Raw genomic sequence first — 16893 nt, 5'->3', positions numbered from 1 at the left:
GTACCCATTCTAAGATGCACCATACATGTGGCCCCACCCATTACCCTCCCTCCACCAAAACCTCCCCCCTCCCTTCCCCTTCCTTGGCCCTTTCCCCATAGTCTTGTGCTATAGTTGGGTTATAGCCTTCATGTGAAAGCTATAATTTAGCTTCATAGCAGAGCTGAGTACATAGGATACTTTTTCTTCCATTCCTGAGATACTTTGCTAAAAAGAATATGTTCCAGCTCCATCCATGTAAACATGAAAGAGGTAAAGTCTCCATCTTTCTTTAAGGCTGCATAATATTCCATGGTATACATGTACCACAATTTGCTAGTCCATTTGTGGGTCGCGCGCGCACACACACACACACACACATAAGGTTTCTGATGATCTCTAAATAAACAGTTGTCTCATCCTTACAACTAATTCATTTAAAAATTTAGTAGCACAAACTCTTAGAGCATACTTTCTTACATGTCCCCTGTCCCTTTATGTGTCTAGTGGGACCATGAGGCTCAGCGATAATGTATAATGGAAGGACACAAGGAAAGAATCCCATAAATTACTGTTCAAACCTAAGTATTGTAGAAAGTGAAAGGGCACTGTTACAATTACGCCCATATGACAGATTGGAGTGCACCTGGGAAAATGGAAAATAAGTCAACCCTAGGCATATGTAGCAGTATTGTGAAGACAGTCAGACTGGTTTTTATACAGAGAGAAACCTGGGTGCAATAAACTAGAGACTCAGAGGCAATCAATGAACATCAGTGTCTTAGAATCACGTGTCAATGACTGATTCATAGATCTGGAACATCAATCTTTTATTCAGATGTTGACTTCTAGGTCTGTTCTAAGTTCTATGATCATAGAAACGCCATCCTCAAAAAAACTTTTCCATCTCTCAGAGGCTGTTGGAGATGCCATTTCTTTGTCTTCAGGTGATAAAACTAGATGGAAGATTATAGACTTGAGCCTGAACTTGGGTCCCCTAATTTCCAGGTTCGGTTCTCACAGGTGCATCTGCCCAGGTACTTCCTAATTTGCACATAAAAATGATACAATGATGTGGAGAAGTGCTGCTGCCTGGTCTTTTATGCCTTGCAATAAAGATGCTCTCCCCCCCCCGCCTTTAAATCATGGGTTTAATGATTAGCAAAATATAACATATTGCATATGTGCACTCAAAGGGGTTTTGAGAGTCAGTTATAATTTTTGTTTCATGATCTGTTACTGTGTCACAGTCAAGCAGACCTGAGATTGAAGCCCCCATCTTCTATAGACCAACTCTTTGGTCTTGAATAATGATGACATCTCTCTAATTCTCAGCTTCTCTCTCTGCAGAATGGGGTACTCCTCACTCCCTCATGATATCCTAATGAAGCTTTAGTAAGATAATGCCTGTAAAGTGGAAGTGCTCACCACAAAAACCTGACTTTGTTAGACAATAATAGCCATTCTTGTTATAATTAGACCTTTCCTAATTTTTTTCCTTCTCTTGCCATTCTGACATAGCCTTCTATATTTTACAAACCTACAGGCTCCAAGACTTTCAGAGCTCACAGGGACTATACAATGAACTCTCTTCCTTTATGTCTGGGAAGTGGAAGAGCACAGAGGCTAGACATCTTGTTCTGGGTCACACAGTTCGTTAAATTATTGAGCCAGGATTAGAAAATGTGTGTACTGATACTCAATCTTGTGATTATTGCTATGTCACAAAAGGCAGCCAAAAGGAGCTTTCATTGCCTAAAAATTTAACTCTCACATGAAGCAGTAACTCACTGATGAGCATTGAATGAGGACTGCAGTGGCTCTTGTTGGTTCAAAGCCATTGTTAGCTAAAAGCCTTGAATGCCTTAATTTCATTAATCCAGACAGGACTAGGTCCAAAACTAAAATGCCAGGTGTAAAACCTGGCATGAGTAAAAACCATCCATGAGTAAAAATGAGAATGTACACATTCCCACGGAGAGACAGGAAATTACACTCCACGGTGGCTATGAAATTACATCTCCTGTATTAATAACGTGGCTCACAGTGCTGTGATTCCCTGCTGTAGGCTTACGGACTTCTGCTTCTACTGGTTCCTCTGCTTGCCACACTCCAGAGAAGGCATGCAATAAAAGCTTCTAATTATTTTTCATATATTTTTATCCTTTCAGCAATTCCTATAATAAAAAGATAGTACTTTGGGAGGAGTGGTTGCTGTGGAAACTGACTAAGGATAAACAGTCTTTTGCAGCATGGTGTGAGGCAGGAAGACAGGAGTGGTCCACAACTCTGGAGACTGTGAAGGTAGCCACGGGTCACCATGATCTCCCAGACCTATCTGCCTGGCTGTTTGGACCTTACGGGAGCATTGTACATTTGTCTATTTTAAGTGACCTGCAGGTATGAGACAAGAGTGTTATGACATATTTTCAGGCATGTCTGATGCAGAGGACAGCAGCCTACTGGACCCATAGACACCGGAGAGTTATAAAGAAACACACTTCACTGACCTTCTAAAGACTTGTCCTGGGCTAGGAGCAAAGCAACCTGGCTGTTAAGTCAAGCATACTTCTAACAGCTTATCTGGCAGAGGACAATCAGAAGTTGGCAGATTAAATTCATAAACTCGATTTCTTGCTGGTTAGTATAGTGGATAAATTCATAAACTTTGGGTCATCCTGCCTTGGCTCAAATCTTATTTTTTGCCTCTTACTTGATATATAATTTCAAGCAAGTTATTTAACTTGTGTGATCCCTAGTTTCCTTTTCTGTAAAATGCAAAATGATGACGGTGATGATTATAAACCTTTCTCAACATTTATGTTTTAAAAATATGCATCATTTAAAGTATAGTATCTAGCATATTTGTATGCACTCAAATTTAGTCATAGAGGGCATATGTTAGTCATCATTATTGTTTATACGTGAGCTTATTTTTGACAAGTGATATGGAATAATCCTCTGTGTCCTGTAAATACTATTATTTTTAGTTAAATCTTACTTCATAGTAGCATAACTTTTTTGTACCCTTAAAATTCCTGGCCACTTTGCAAGACAGACATCAAATAATACTGTCTCTCCCCACCACTCACACACACATAGGAATAAATCGAGTCTTGAAAGCATTATAAAATGTTCCTTTAAATGAGCTCTTTGAAGTGCATTGTAAAATTCTAATGTGTGTTATCATCATTATTGTTTATGAGTATCTACTGTCTAGTCAACTTGTGAAAAGTCTGAGGGAGCACATGCTAGCACAGTGTGTCTGTGTTACAATGTGAAAAATCGCATACATAAGACAGTTTCATTTTTCTAAAAATTCACTCTCTGCCTCAGGCCTTCTCCATTGGAGCTGAGTAGTGATGTGGTCAGGTGTGTGTGTCTCTGGGCGCAGGTTCATGTGCCCTATGCCCTTTCTGAAGTGTGTCTTCTTATCGACCCTATATCATTTTCATTCACTTCCCTTTACGTATTGATACTGTACGAATTTTGTCTTCTACCAAATATGCTTCCACTTGACAACACTGCCATGATGTTGTATGGTTTGACATTTGTCCTCCTCCTTCCTGCCACCCTTATTCCTGCTGGATGGACAGTAGCAATTTTATTTTATTTTTTTTGCAGTTTTTGGATGGGGCTGGGTTTGAACCTGCCACCTCCAGCATATGAGGCCGGTGCCCTACTCCTTTGAGCCACAGGCGCTGCCCTGGACAGTAGCAGTTCTTAACATTGCAACTTAAATATTCTCTCTGTATATGATCTATGTATGATCACACCAGATGAAAAGTCTTCTTTGTTGCTTACTCTGTATCACATACACACACACACATCATATCCTGTTTGGATACTGTATTATATTAATGACCTGTTTGGATTTGGGTGACCTTCAACACTACTTACTTCCAAGAGGACTGGGGCAACATCTTTGCTATCTGTGTAGTCTCAGCATGAAGGACAGTGTCTGGAACAAGAGTTTGTTTAATGTTTGATTGTTGAGTTGGGTAGATTTTACCCAGAAGAAGATACTTTTAGGGAAAAAATTTCCCTTTAAAATTTTCCTAAACCTAGAGTAAAATGAGATGTCAGAATGCAGGCTCATGTGAAGGAGTTTAGAAACAGATGACCTTGGTCTGTTTGGTCCCTTTCACTCCGTGTTTTTGAGCTAAGCACTTTTCAACTCAAGAATTTATTAACTCTTCTATCTCTTTCTTTCCTTAGTTCATTCTTTTTTTTTTTTCTTTTGTTAAGAGCATTTTAGATGTGAGACTTTGTACTAGATCCCTGGGAAACAATAATAAGCAGACAGTTTTGACCCTCAAAGTTAGATATAACTTTGGGTTGGAGTAGTGCAAGTGTAATAGGGAAAGAAGACAAGGAGAAACCAGTTTGATTAAGGTTGAGGGGGTGAAATGAGTTAGGTCTCACATTAAATGTGAATTAACAATATTATCGGTAAGAGCTGGGTTGATTTCATTTCCAAGTACTGCTTTTAATGATCCTATTGGAGGAAAATGTAATATGTTTGTGTGAGGTATGGAGAGCCCCAGGGGAGAAATACTAATTCTATGTAAAATAAAATAGGTTATAATTAATTACAACAATGAGAAACCATTTAGCAACCATTAATTTGCCAACTAACTTTTAAATATTTTATTTTGTATTAATCAATATAAATTTCAGTATCCACATATGGCTTTGGCTACTCTATATTTGAGTCAAAAAATCACTTCCTTGCATTAGTGATACTTTAAGCTAAACCTGAGAATACCTGGAAGTAAACTAAGCAAGAGATACCAAAACAGAAATCGTTAGCATTGGTGATAGAACTCGGGTCTATGAAGAAGGCCCTTATTAGTGAAATCAGAGTGTGAGCATGCTGAGGTCTGATCAGCATTAGGTTTGGCTGAGTCAGAACTCAGAATATGGAATTTGTACCCAGATCTGAAGGCCAGACCATGCTAATACTCTTGTAAGTGTCTCTGGATGACTGGTAGCTTCCACAGAGAGGTCAATGTGAGAATTATGGATGTGGGCTTTCTGAATGAGAACAGCTGAAGGAAACAAAGGTGGCGCTAGAAGTGATCTAAGGGACATGGAGTCCACAGAGTTGAGAGAGCTCACCTTACAACAACATGCTGGTCTTTACTTCTCTCATAGCCAAGATTCTATGGGACAGCAATTCATCAAGAAGAAGGGCTTATGTTTTAATCACACCCTGTTTTAATCATTGGGTTGCAACATATATTTGAAACTGAAAGTATTCTCACCTGTGCATCCACCTGGCAAGTCAGCCCATGCTGAATCCACCTGGTAGCCTTAGAAGCATCAAGGTCTAACTGTGTTTTCTCTCACCCTTTCTAGTTGAAGGGCTTAACTTCAAGTTGCACTTTACCTAAAAAAGTGTGAATAATCAAATGTACCCTATATTCATCTGAATTTTAAAAAAGGATCAAAGGTCTAGTCTTGGATTAGAATTGTGTCAGTTGTCCATAATTAAGCAATTTGAGTTGGACAGTGCTCTAGGAGAGTAGAGGTCACCTGCAATCTGAAGGTGCATAATGGAAAACAGCATAAATTTTTCCACTTACCAGCAGCTTTGTCACTTCAGGAAGTTTGTTGCACTCTCTGGATCTCATTTCCCTTATCTCATGAAATGATTTTGAGGATAAAGTGCATAAAATATGTAAATCTTCTGAACACATGTCCAATACGTGGGTTCATCTGGAAACCTGCAAAGAGTTCCAGAAACAAGATGGGTTCAAGATTTAAGATACTGAAAGATCCAGACTCCAGATTATCCAAAAACTCTATCTAAGAGCTGAAGTACTGGGGAGCTAAAGCTGACATGCACTTCATCTCAGACGACTTCAAAAGTTCTGTTTTCTGGTGCAGTGAGCCCCAATCAAGACCCTGCCAGGGGTTAGTTTTGCCACATTTTATCCACTCACTGGAATTTGCTGACTCTGCTTCTCTAAAGCCATCTGGACTGAGTGATACTTAATAAAGTTGGAAAACAAAATATTTTAAAACACAATATTCTTATGAAGAGAAACTAAAAAATGGGGTCTTCAAGGTCAAACGTACTCCTATCATTAAAATGTTGTATCTATGAGCCTGGTGACTTAATCTGTTCAGAGTTATATTGCCAGTGATGGGGACAGTGCCTGGCCCAAAGTAGCTGCTGAAAAAAATTTTAAATGAATGAATGAGCAAATTAAACTGCTGTAGATATGATGTCGAGGACATTAATCAGCAAATTATTTGGATCTTCTCTCTGAGATTTCAACGGAGAAACTTCCCTTGAGGCTAAAGAATGACTTTGATTCTCCAGAGCAGCAGCTGTTTTTTCCGTATCTTATAGATAATGAGAATTGTACTCCTTTTTTTGCACTGACTATTAAGTTATTTACAATAAAATGATATGTGCTTTTCTCTCGTGTGTGTAGTTTTTTATCTATTGGTTTCATATAAATTCAAGTGGGAGAGAGGCAAGGAGGATAAAGGCAAGAGGGTGGGTAGGGAGATTGGTAAGCTCTCACCTACTGGGCACAATGTAAGGGTATACAACACACCCCATGGGTGAAGGGCTCGACTACAACTTGAACTTTACCTAACAAACACAAAGTAACCTAATCATTTGTACCTCATTTATTAACGTGAAATTTATAAAAATAGAATAAAACTTACAGCTCATGTCTAAGTATCATTTTACTTTTGTTTTGGTTCTTTTATTTCCTTTTTAAATTACTTTTTAACTGTGGCTGTTAAATGCAATAACATGAATGAATAATATATTTGGTTAAACATAAATGTACATTAAATGTGCATAGGAAAATGATTTTATTTGAAGAAAAGACCTGTATATAAAAATGGACAAAACTGATCAATGCTATGAGAAATAGGAGTAGTGACAGAGTGATGGTGGTAGGCTGGGATGTGAGTGAGCATTCTCGAGTATAGGCAACAATTTTCATAGTGGTTACACCAATTTCTTTACTTTTAAGGGATTTATTGAGCTGTGCATTATTATATAAAGGTTTTTCTATATGAATATCACACTTTGAATAAAAATTGTTTTAAAGCCAGACATGTAGAAGGGCATACAGTAGTTTTAATCGTATGATATCCACGAGGGAAAAATGGATAGAATAAAAGTCAGATCTTTTTAATAAATCTATCAAATATTGCTGGATGAGTTTAGGAGATATATTGTACATTTAATATAGTTATAAATTGCTATACAGTTAAAAATTGCTACAGAGAGTAGATATTAAATGTTCTCACCACAGAAAAAAAGGTAAATGAGAAGGAATGCATATGTTAATTAGCTTTCTTAATGGAAATGTTGATTAGCTTTAGTCATTCCACAATATACACATATGTACATCAAAAGATCATGTTGTATACCATAAATATATAAATTTGCATTTGTCAATTTAATTTAAAAAAAAATTTTTTTTAATTCTGCATTGAGGTGAATGTAAAATTGTAAAACAGAAGTAGAAAACTGTTCTTTTTCCTTCTTCCTTCCTTTTCTTTGTTCATGAGAGGCCATAGCCATGTATTAAAAAATAAATAGCTATGTAGTCAATAAATGATTTGAATAAAACTTCAGGATAAAAGGGCAATACATAATAATCAATTGTACTTCTATATCCTACCAATAAACTATGGAAAATTAAACATTTGAAATTAATATTTACTTGAGCATCAGAAGCATAAGATCCTTATGAAAAATTTTAACACATGGCATATAAGACAGATACACTAAAAGGTTTAAACATTTTTGAGACAAGTTAAATTAGCAAATGAATTGAGAGTTATATTCTGTTCATGAACTGGAAATCTCAATAGTATTAACATGGTAATCCTTACCCAATAGCTAATATATTCAATGGTCCTAATTAAACTTTTAGCAGGAAGTTCTGGTAAAAATTGATAAGCATTAAATTAAATTTATGTGGATAATAAAAGGTACTAGAATAACTAAAGTAATCTTTTATTAAGTATTTTTTTTATTTTTTCAAATTAATGTGAGGGTACAATTTGTAGGTTACAATGTTCTCACTTCCAGGGTAAAGTTCCATTTGTAGAGAGCCCCTTACCCAGGGGACGAGTTATACACCCTCACAGTGTGCACATTAGGTGAGATCCCACCTCATTCTCTCCCTCCTTCTGCCAAAAGTCCTCCCCATTCTCCCTTCCTGCTTCCCTCTACCCACAAAATGAACTACAATATTAGTGTTTTATTGTTCTTATGAGCATGTAATTGTTTATATATTGATTTCCTATTAGTATGGAGTACATTGGATATTTATTTTTCCATTCTTGCAACACTTTACTAAGAAGAATGTAGAATATCTAAAGTAATCTTGAAAAGTAAAAATAAATTGATAAATTTACGTTATTTGATTTAAAGACTTAATTTAAAGCTACAGTCATTAAGACAGTGTGGTGCAGGTATGAGTTTAAATCAATAGTTCAATGGAAAAGAATAGAAAGGCATGAAGTGTACAGGCACTGATCTAATTAAGTAATTTATGGGAAAATCATAAATATAATTTAGTGAAAAAAATGTCATCTCTAAACAGAGGGCTAGAGTAACTCTACTCACTAACCAAAATAATTATTTCAAAATACAATGACATTCTACTATTTCTTTCCAGTAGAATGTCATAGCAAACTTGGCTTAGATCTCTGAAACAGAACACAAAATGTACTAACCATAAAGGTCAAAAAGTAAATTGCATTTTATTGAAATTAAAGACTTCTGTTCAGGAAAGGACTCCTTTAAGATAAAAGCAAGTTACAGAATTGGAGAAAATATAAACAGTACATACTAGCGACATATTTTATACCCAAAATATTTAAAGAACTCCTTTATATAAAAAAAATAGAAATAATACAATAAAACGAGCAAAATACTCGAACAAATATTTTACAAAGGAAGACATGCCAGTGACCAAAAGGCACAAGTTAATGTGCTCAACATCATTAGCCTTCAAGAAATGGAAATTAAAACTACATTGAAATACCACTTCACATTGTGGAGCAAGCAAAATGCTCTTGCATTGTAGATGGAAATGCAAAGTGATTTTTCATTCTTATAAATTTCCTTCTTATAAAATTAAACATTCCCCCACCACATGACCAACAAATTCTACTTCTAGATATGTTTCCAAAATAAATGAAATCATATGTCCAAACAACTTTTAATAAAATATTGACAGCAAATTTAATATTAAGCCAAAAATTTCCATCAACGAATTTGTATCAATTAAGGTAAAATTTCTATCAACAAATTATAGCATATTTACCTAATGGAGTACTAATATGTTTTCACAGACATTCTGTTGAGCACATTTTATTAAGTGGTCAGATCTGGAAGTGTGTATATTACATGATTCCATTGACATAAAATTTTAGAACATGCTTTTGGGACCATCCAGCGAGATTAGCCTACATCACAAAGTCCCGAAACACCAGATACTGGCATGGATGTGAAGAGAAGGGAACACTTGGACATAGCTGGTGGGATTGCAAACTAAGACAGCTTTTTTGGAGAGAAGTTTGGAGAATCCTCAAAGATCTAAAAGTAGAACTTCCATTTGACCCAGCAATCCTGTTACTACTTATCTACCCAGAAGAACAAAAATCATTTTACCACAAAGACGTTCGCATAGAAAGTTTATTGCAGCTCAATTCATAATTCGCGAGTTATGGAAGCAACCTAAGTGCCCATCAACCCATGAATGGATCAACAAACTGTGGTATATGTATACCGTGAAATATTATTCAACTATTAAAAAATATGGAGACTTTACCTCTTTTACATTTACCTGGATGGAGTTGAAATACATTCTTCTTAGAAAAGTATCATAAGAATGAAAAAAATAAATATCCAATGTACTCCATATTAATATGAAATCAACATATGAATAATTACATGCTCATAAGAACAATAAAACACTAATATAGTCCATTCAGGAGTAGAGGGAAGCAGGAGGGGTTGTGGGGAGGATGTCTGGCAGAAAGAAGGGCATGAGGCAGGATCTCACCTAATGTGCACATTGTGAGGGTATATAACCTGCCCCCTGGGTGAGGGACTCTTCTACAAATGGAACTTTACACTGTAAGTGAGAACAATGTAACCTAAATATTGTACCCTCATATTAATTTGATGTAAATAAAATATTCACACAAAAAAAATTTAGAACATGCTGAAATCTATCATGTTAGTTGTTTCTTTTGGCCAAGATTAGCCATTAATTGATTACAATTAAGAATGATGGAACTTTCTGAGATAATATGAATGTTCCAGATCTTCATTGCCATGGTGGTTACATAGGTGTAGATGAGGGCTGTCCAGAAAATATCCAATCATGTACTATGAAAAATAGAGACACACACGGCTGGATACTTTCTAGACTGCCCTCAGACAGTTGTCAAAAACTCATCTAATTCTTCTCTTTCTTTCTTTCTTTCTTTCTTTCTTTCTTTCTTTCTTTCTTTCTTTCTTTCTTTCTTTCTTTCTTTCTTTCTTTCTTTCTTTCTTTCTTTCTTTCTTTCTTTCTTTCTTTCCTTCCTTCCTTCCTTCCTTCCTTCCTTCCTTCCTTCCTTCCTTCCTTCCTTCCTTCCTTCCTTCTTTCCTTCTTTCCTTCTTTCCTTCTTTCCTTCCTTCCTTCCTTCCTTCCTTCCTTCCTTCCTTCCTTCCTTCCTTCCTTCCTTCCTTCCTTCCTTCCTTCCTTCCTTCCTTCCTTCCTTCTTTCTTTCTTTCTTTGCATTTTCTATTAGTTAATTAAACTACATACTCAAACATCAAACCAAACCAAACCTTAAATTAGATAGAGGTCTGGGTTGAAGTTAAATCTCTAACATTTCATAGCTGTGTATCCTTTGGCAGGTTACGTTCCTTTCTTAAGATTCAGTTTTCCCATCTGTATGGAAGAATTTTCATGATACCACATTTAAAGGTACGTTTAAGAAATACATACAATAATGTATCATTTAGTATTATCCTGGATACTTAATAGTCACTCAATAAACATTAACCATTATAATTATTGTTGTTAGGAACTGATTTTTTTTTTTTTATTAAACCATAGCTGTGTACATTAGTATGATCGTGGGGCACCATACACTTGGTTCATATATCGTTTGACACATTTTCATCACATTAGTTAACATAGCTTTTGTAGCATTTTCTTAGTTATTTTGCTAAGACCTTTACATTCCACATTTACTAGGATTCACATATACCCTTGAAAGATGCACCGCAGGTGTAATCCCATTAGTCCCCCTTCCTCCCCCCTCCCTCTCCTCCCTTTCCCCTTTCTCCCTATTCTTAGGTTATAACTGGGAATGGAAGAAAAAGTACCCAATGTACTCACCCTTATTATGAAACTAATGTAGGACCTTCACATGAAAGCTATATCCCAGTTATAACCTAAGGAACTGATTATTAATGTTTCTTTCACATTATCTTTTGACTTTGGCAAAATTTACTCTAAACTAAGGAAAGGACAGTCAAAGGAAGAACTATACGATTTATAGAAAATGCCCTCGTCTTGGAATTATGCAACCTATGTTCTAGCCTATTTCTGTAAAAACCAATGTGGGGTGTAGCAGGGGAGACATGACCTACTAGGAATGCAGGTAGTTTAGAGTCACAGAGACCTCTATTGGAATACTGACTCCATAGTTTATAAACTACTCACAACAGCTCATAAACTCCACTGTATAAACTTCAGTAAGTTAAATTAATATCTCTGAGCCTAAGTTTCATCTCTCAAATGAAAATACACCACATAACTACCCCACATAGCTGACTGGATTAAAACTGGTAGCATGTGTAAAGGGTTTGGCACTTAGCAAGTTCTGAAAAGTAATATGTAGGCCCTCTCTATTTTAATAGGATCTGTATCTGCAGAGTCAAAATACAGTGGATTATAAGTATTTAGACAGAAAAGCAATAAAAATTAATATACAGTATTGCAACTACCTGTGTAGCATTTTGATTTTATTAAATATTTCAAGGACTTGAGCATCCTTGGATTGTATTAAGTATTACAAGGATTTGAGCCATCCTTGGATATTCTACCCATGGGGGTCCCTGGAACCAACCCTCTACAAGTACCAGAGGATGAAGTTGGTTGTTTTTCGAGATAGAGTCTCACTTTGTCACCCTCAGTAGAGTGCTGTGACATCACAGCTCATAGCAACCTCAAACTCTTGGGCTTAAGCAATTTTCTTGCCTCAGCCTCCCAAATAGCTGGGACTACAGTCACCTGCCACAATGTCTGGCTATTTTTTGGTTGTAGTTGTCGTTGTTTGAGACCTGGGCTCGATTCAAACCCGTGAGCTCCAGTGTATGTAGCTGGTGCCTCACCACTGAGCTACAGGTGCCCAGCCCAGAGGATGAAGTTATTTTGTTTTCCATCCTCTTCCCTTAAAATACCGACTTAGAATTGTAAGCTTCCATTACTTTAGTAAATTAGGGGAAGTGATCTCTGAGGCAACTTTACTTATATATTTAAAAATTATTTTTAGGGTGGTGCCTGTGGCTCAAGGAGTAGGACGCCGGTCCCATATGCCGGAGGTGGCAGGTTCAAACCTAGCCCCGGCCAAAAAAAACCAAAAAAAAAAAAAAATTATTTTTAAAGACAGGATATTGAGGTATATAACTCAAGCTGGTGTACAGTAGCACAATCATAGCCCAAAAGCAGCCTAAAATTTCTAGACCAAGCTATCCTCCCACTTTGGCCTTCCAAAGTGCTGGAACAACAAGTATATACCAATGATCCTAGCTAATTTTCTTTCTTTTCTGGTTTTTAGAAATGGGATCTTACCATGTTGCCTAGGCTGGTCTTGAACTGCTGGTCTCAAATGATCCTTTTGCCTCAGCCTCACTCAGATTATAGGCACAAGCCTATAGGCAGATTATGGGCACAAGCCATTGCACCAGGCCTGAGGCAACTTTAAACCTTTTAATTCAGGCCAGGCACAGTTGGCTCACTCTGGGAGTCTGAGGCAGGTGGATTGCTTGAACTCAGGAGTTGGAGACCAGCCTGAGCAAGACTAAGACCCCATCTCTAAAAACAGTTGGACATTGTGGTAGGAGCCTGTAGGCCCAGCTACTTGGGAGGCAGAGGCAAGATAATTGCTTGAGCCCAAGAATTTGAGGTTGCTGTGAGTTATAAAGCCAGGGCACTCAACCCCAGGGCAACTCTGAGTGAGACTCTATCTGAAAACAAACAATCAAACAAAACAACAACAAACAAACAAAAAACTCACCACTGTTTCTTCTTTATATTTTTTCTAAGAGATTTTATTTTTTATTTTTATTTATTTAATTTTTTATTGTTGGGGATTCATTGAGGGTATAAGAAACCGGGTTACACTGATTGCATTTGTTAGGTAAAGTCCCTCTTACAATTGTGTCTTGCCCCCAAAAGGTGTGTCACACACCAAGACCCCACACTCTTCCCTCCTTCCCTCTCTCTGCTCTTCCTTTCCCCCACCCCTACCTCCTTTTTTCTCTCTTTGCTCTCCCCTTCCTCAACCCCCACCGTGTCATTAATTGTCATTAATTGTCCTCATATCAAAATTGAGTATATAGGATAGGATTCATGCTTCTCCATTCTTGTGATGCTTTACTGAGAATAACATGTTCCACTTCCATCCAGGTTAAAAGAAAGGCTTTAAAGTCTCAGTTTTTTTAATGGCTGAATAGTATTCCATGGTATACATATACCGCAGCTTGTTAATATACTCCTGGGTTGGTGGGCATTTAGACTGTTTCCACATTTTGGAGATTGTAAATTGTGCTGCAATAAACAGTCTAGTGCAAGTTTCCTTATGATAAAAGGACTTTTTTCCTTCTAAGTAGATGCCCAGTAATGGGATTGTAGGATCAAATGGGAGGTCTAGCTTGAGTTCTTTGAGGGCTCTCCATACTTCTTTCCAAAAAGGTTGTACTAGTTTGCAGTCCCACCAGCAGTGTAAAAGTGTTCCCTTCTCTCCACATCCATGCCAGCATCTGCAGTTTTGAGATTTTGTCATGTGGGCTATTCTTGCTGGGGTTAGATGGTATTTCAGGGTGATTTTGACTTGCACTTCTCTAATAATTGGGATGATGAGCATTTTTTCATATGTTTGTTAGCCATTTGTCTGTTTTCTTTAGATAAGGTTCTATTAATGTCCTAGGACACAAAACAAACCTCAACAGAATCCAAAGAATTGAAATTTTACCTTGTATCTTCTCAGACCATAAGGCACTAAAGGTGGAACTCAACTCTAACAAAAACATTCAATCCCACACAAAGGCATGGAAATTAAACAACCTTCTGTTGAGTGACAGTTGAGTGCAGGAAGAAATAAAAAAGGAAATCATTAACTTCCTGGAGCATAACAACAATGAAGACAAAAGCTACTAAAACCTGTGGCATACTGCAAAAGCAGTTCTGAGAGGAAAATTTATCGCTTTAGATGCCTACATTCGAAAAACAGAAAGAGAGCGCATCAACAAACTCACAAGCCATCTGATGGAATTGAAAAAGAAGAACAATCTCAGCCTAAACCCAGCAGAAGAAAAGAAATATCCAAAATTAAATCAGAGATCAATGAAATTGAAAACAAAAGTATCATTCAGAAAATTAATGAAACAAGGAGTTGGTTTTTAAAAAAATAAATAAAATAGATAAACCTTTGGCCAGACTAACTAGAAACAGTAAAGTAAAATCTCTAGTAACCTCAATGATGGGGGAAATGATAAAGGGGAAATAATAACTGATGCCACAGAGATACAAGAGATCATCTCTGAATACTACTGGAAACTCTATCCCCAGAAATTTGACAATGTGAAGGAAATAGATCAATATTTGGAATCACACCCTCTCCCTAGACTTAGCCAGGAAGAAATAGAGCTCCTGAACAGACCAATTTCAAGCACTGAGATCAAAGTAACAATGAAAAATATTCCAACAAAAAAAATGCCCTGGTCCGGATGGCTTCACACTAGAATTCTATCAGATCTTCAAAGAAGAGCTTATTCTCATATTGCAGAAATTATTCCAAAAAGTTGAGGAGGAAGGAATCTTCCCCAATACGTTCTATGAAGCAAACATCACCCTGATACCAAAACCAGGAAAAGACCCAACTAAAAAGGAGAATTTCAGACCAATAATCTTCTCAATAGATGCAGAAAAAGCATTCGATAAAATCCAGCATCCTTTTCTAATTAGCACACTGAAGAATATAGACATAGGTGACACATTTCTTAAACTGATCGAAGCTATCTATGACAAACCCACAGCTAATATTCTACTGAATAGAGTAAAACTGAAAGCTTTTCCTCTTAGAACTGGAACCAGACAAGGTTGTCGTTTATCACCATTAGTATTCAACATAGTGCTGGAAGTTCTAGCCAATAAAATTAGGCAAAACCCACCACTTTTTAATTCATCTAATTTTAAATGTTTGAACTTGGGAGAACAATCTGTAGATCTACCAATCTCTATCTATCTATATATGTGTGTGTGTGTGTATATATATTTGTTGTTGTTGCAGATTTTGGCAGGGGCCAGGTATGAACCCACCACCTCTGGTATATGGGGCTGGCGACCCCCCTCCTTGAGCCACAGGTGCTGCCCACTACCAATCTATATTTTTATCTAAGATGAACCAAAAGTTCCTGCAGAAATTCAACCTACCTTTAAATTTTCTCACAAAAGTAGAGAGTAGAATGATAGATGCCAGGACTAGGAAGGTGTAGGGGGATGATGTCAGTCAAAAAGTAGCACAACATAGGGTTGATAGCTTGAAAAATTAAACCCAAAACACAAAAGTGTAGCTTTGCTGAGATTACAAGGATCCTCTGGCCCAAGCTGATCAATGCCTGGGTCACTGTGTTTCCTGTTACTAAGGCTACAAACATTTGTTTACACAAAGAGCACATCTTTAACCATTTTAAAATATAAGACATAGGGACAGATTGTACTCCACTAAGGAAAAAAAACCCACAAAATTATCTGGGGAGGCTGAATATGATAGACCCTTTAATTTTAAGAGTAACATGGTCAAGGAGCTCAGGAAAGCAATGACTTAATTTTATATTTGGTTTGAAGATGAAAATCTCTACTTTCCTTCATCTGTTAAGGAACACAATGCAGCAATGTGAATTTATAAGAGATGTCAGCAAAATATATGGTGGTTTTCCACTACAGATTCCCTTGTAGATTTAAGGGGTCTTGGAAACATAGAAAGAAAAGATTGCATATTAATTATGTATTGAAAGCTCTCAGAGTTACATGTAGAAATTGGCAGCCCAGGAAGGGAGTGTGGGATGTCCAGGAAGGGAGTGTGAGTTGCCCACATTAATGGATATTAAAGCTGGAATGAGATCCAAAGTATAAGACTTTTCCAATGACATTCTTCTTTTACATATCTTATACTAACTCCACTTAGAAATGATAAACCACAAACATATGGGAAGTCACAGTTCTAACCCTGTGGATACAGATCCCATTTGCCACTGAATTAGGAGGTAGATGTTCCCAACTCTGTCAGTGGAGCTGGATCTGACTGAACATCTGACTCTCAGTAGCTTTCTTCTGTTTTGGGTTTTTGATTAATATATTTTTTAAACAAAATTCTGCTGATTCATTCAGGGCTGGTCACACCTGGGTACATAACTAGTACATATCATTATCAAAACGTTAAAAAATACAGATCAAGAAAAAAATCTTACAAACAGCCAGAGAATAGTGCAGCATTATATTACATGTAGGGAAACTATGATAGAATTCATATAGATAACTGTCAGAAACCACGTATACTAGAGGATGCCAGAATAAAGAAATTTTCAGACAAAGGAAAAGTGAAGGGGTGTTTTCCTGGTGAAGCTGCACCACCAGG

The sequence above is a fragment of the Nycticebus coucang genome, chromosome 13 (assembly GCF_027406575.1).
Source record: "Nycticebus coucang isolate mNycCou1 chromosome 13, mNycCou1.pri, whole genome shotgun sequence".
Classification (NCBI taxonomy): domain Eukaryota; kingdom Metazoa; phylum Chordata; class Mammalia; order Primates; family Lorisidae; genus Nycticebus; species Nycticebus coucang.
The sequence above is the reverse complement of the archived record's forward strand: the minus strand, read 5'-3'. Positions refer to the sequence as shown.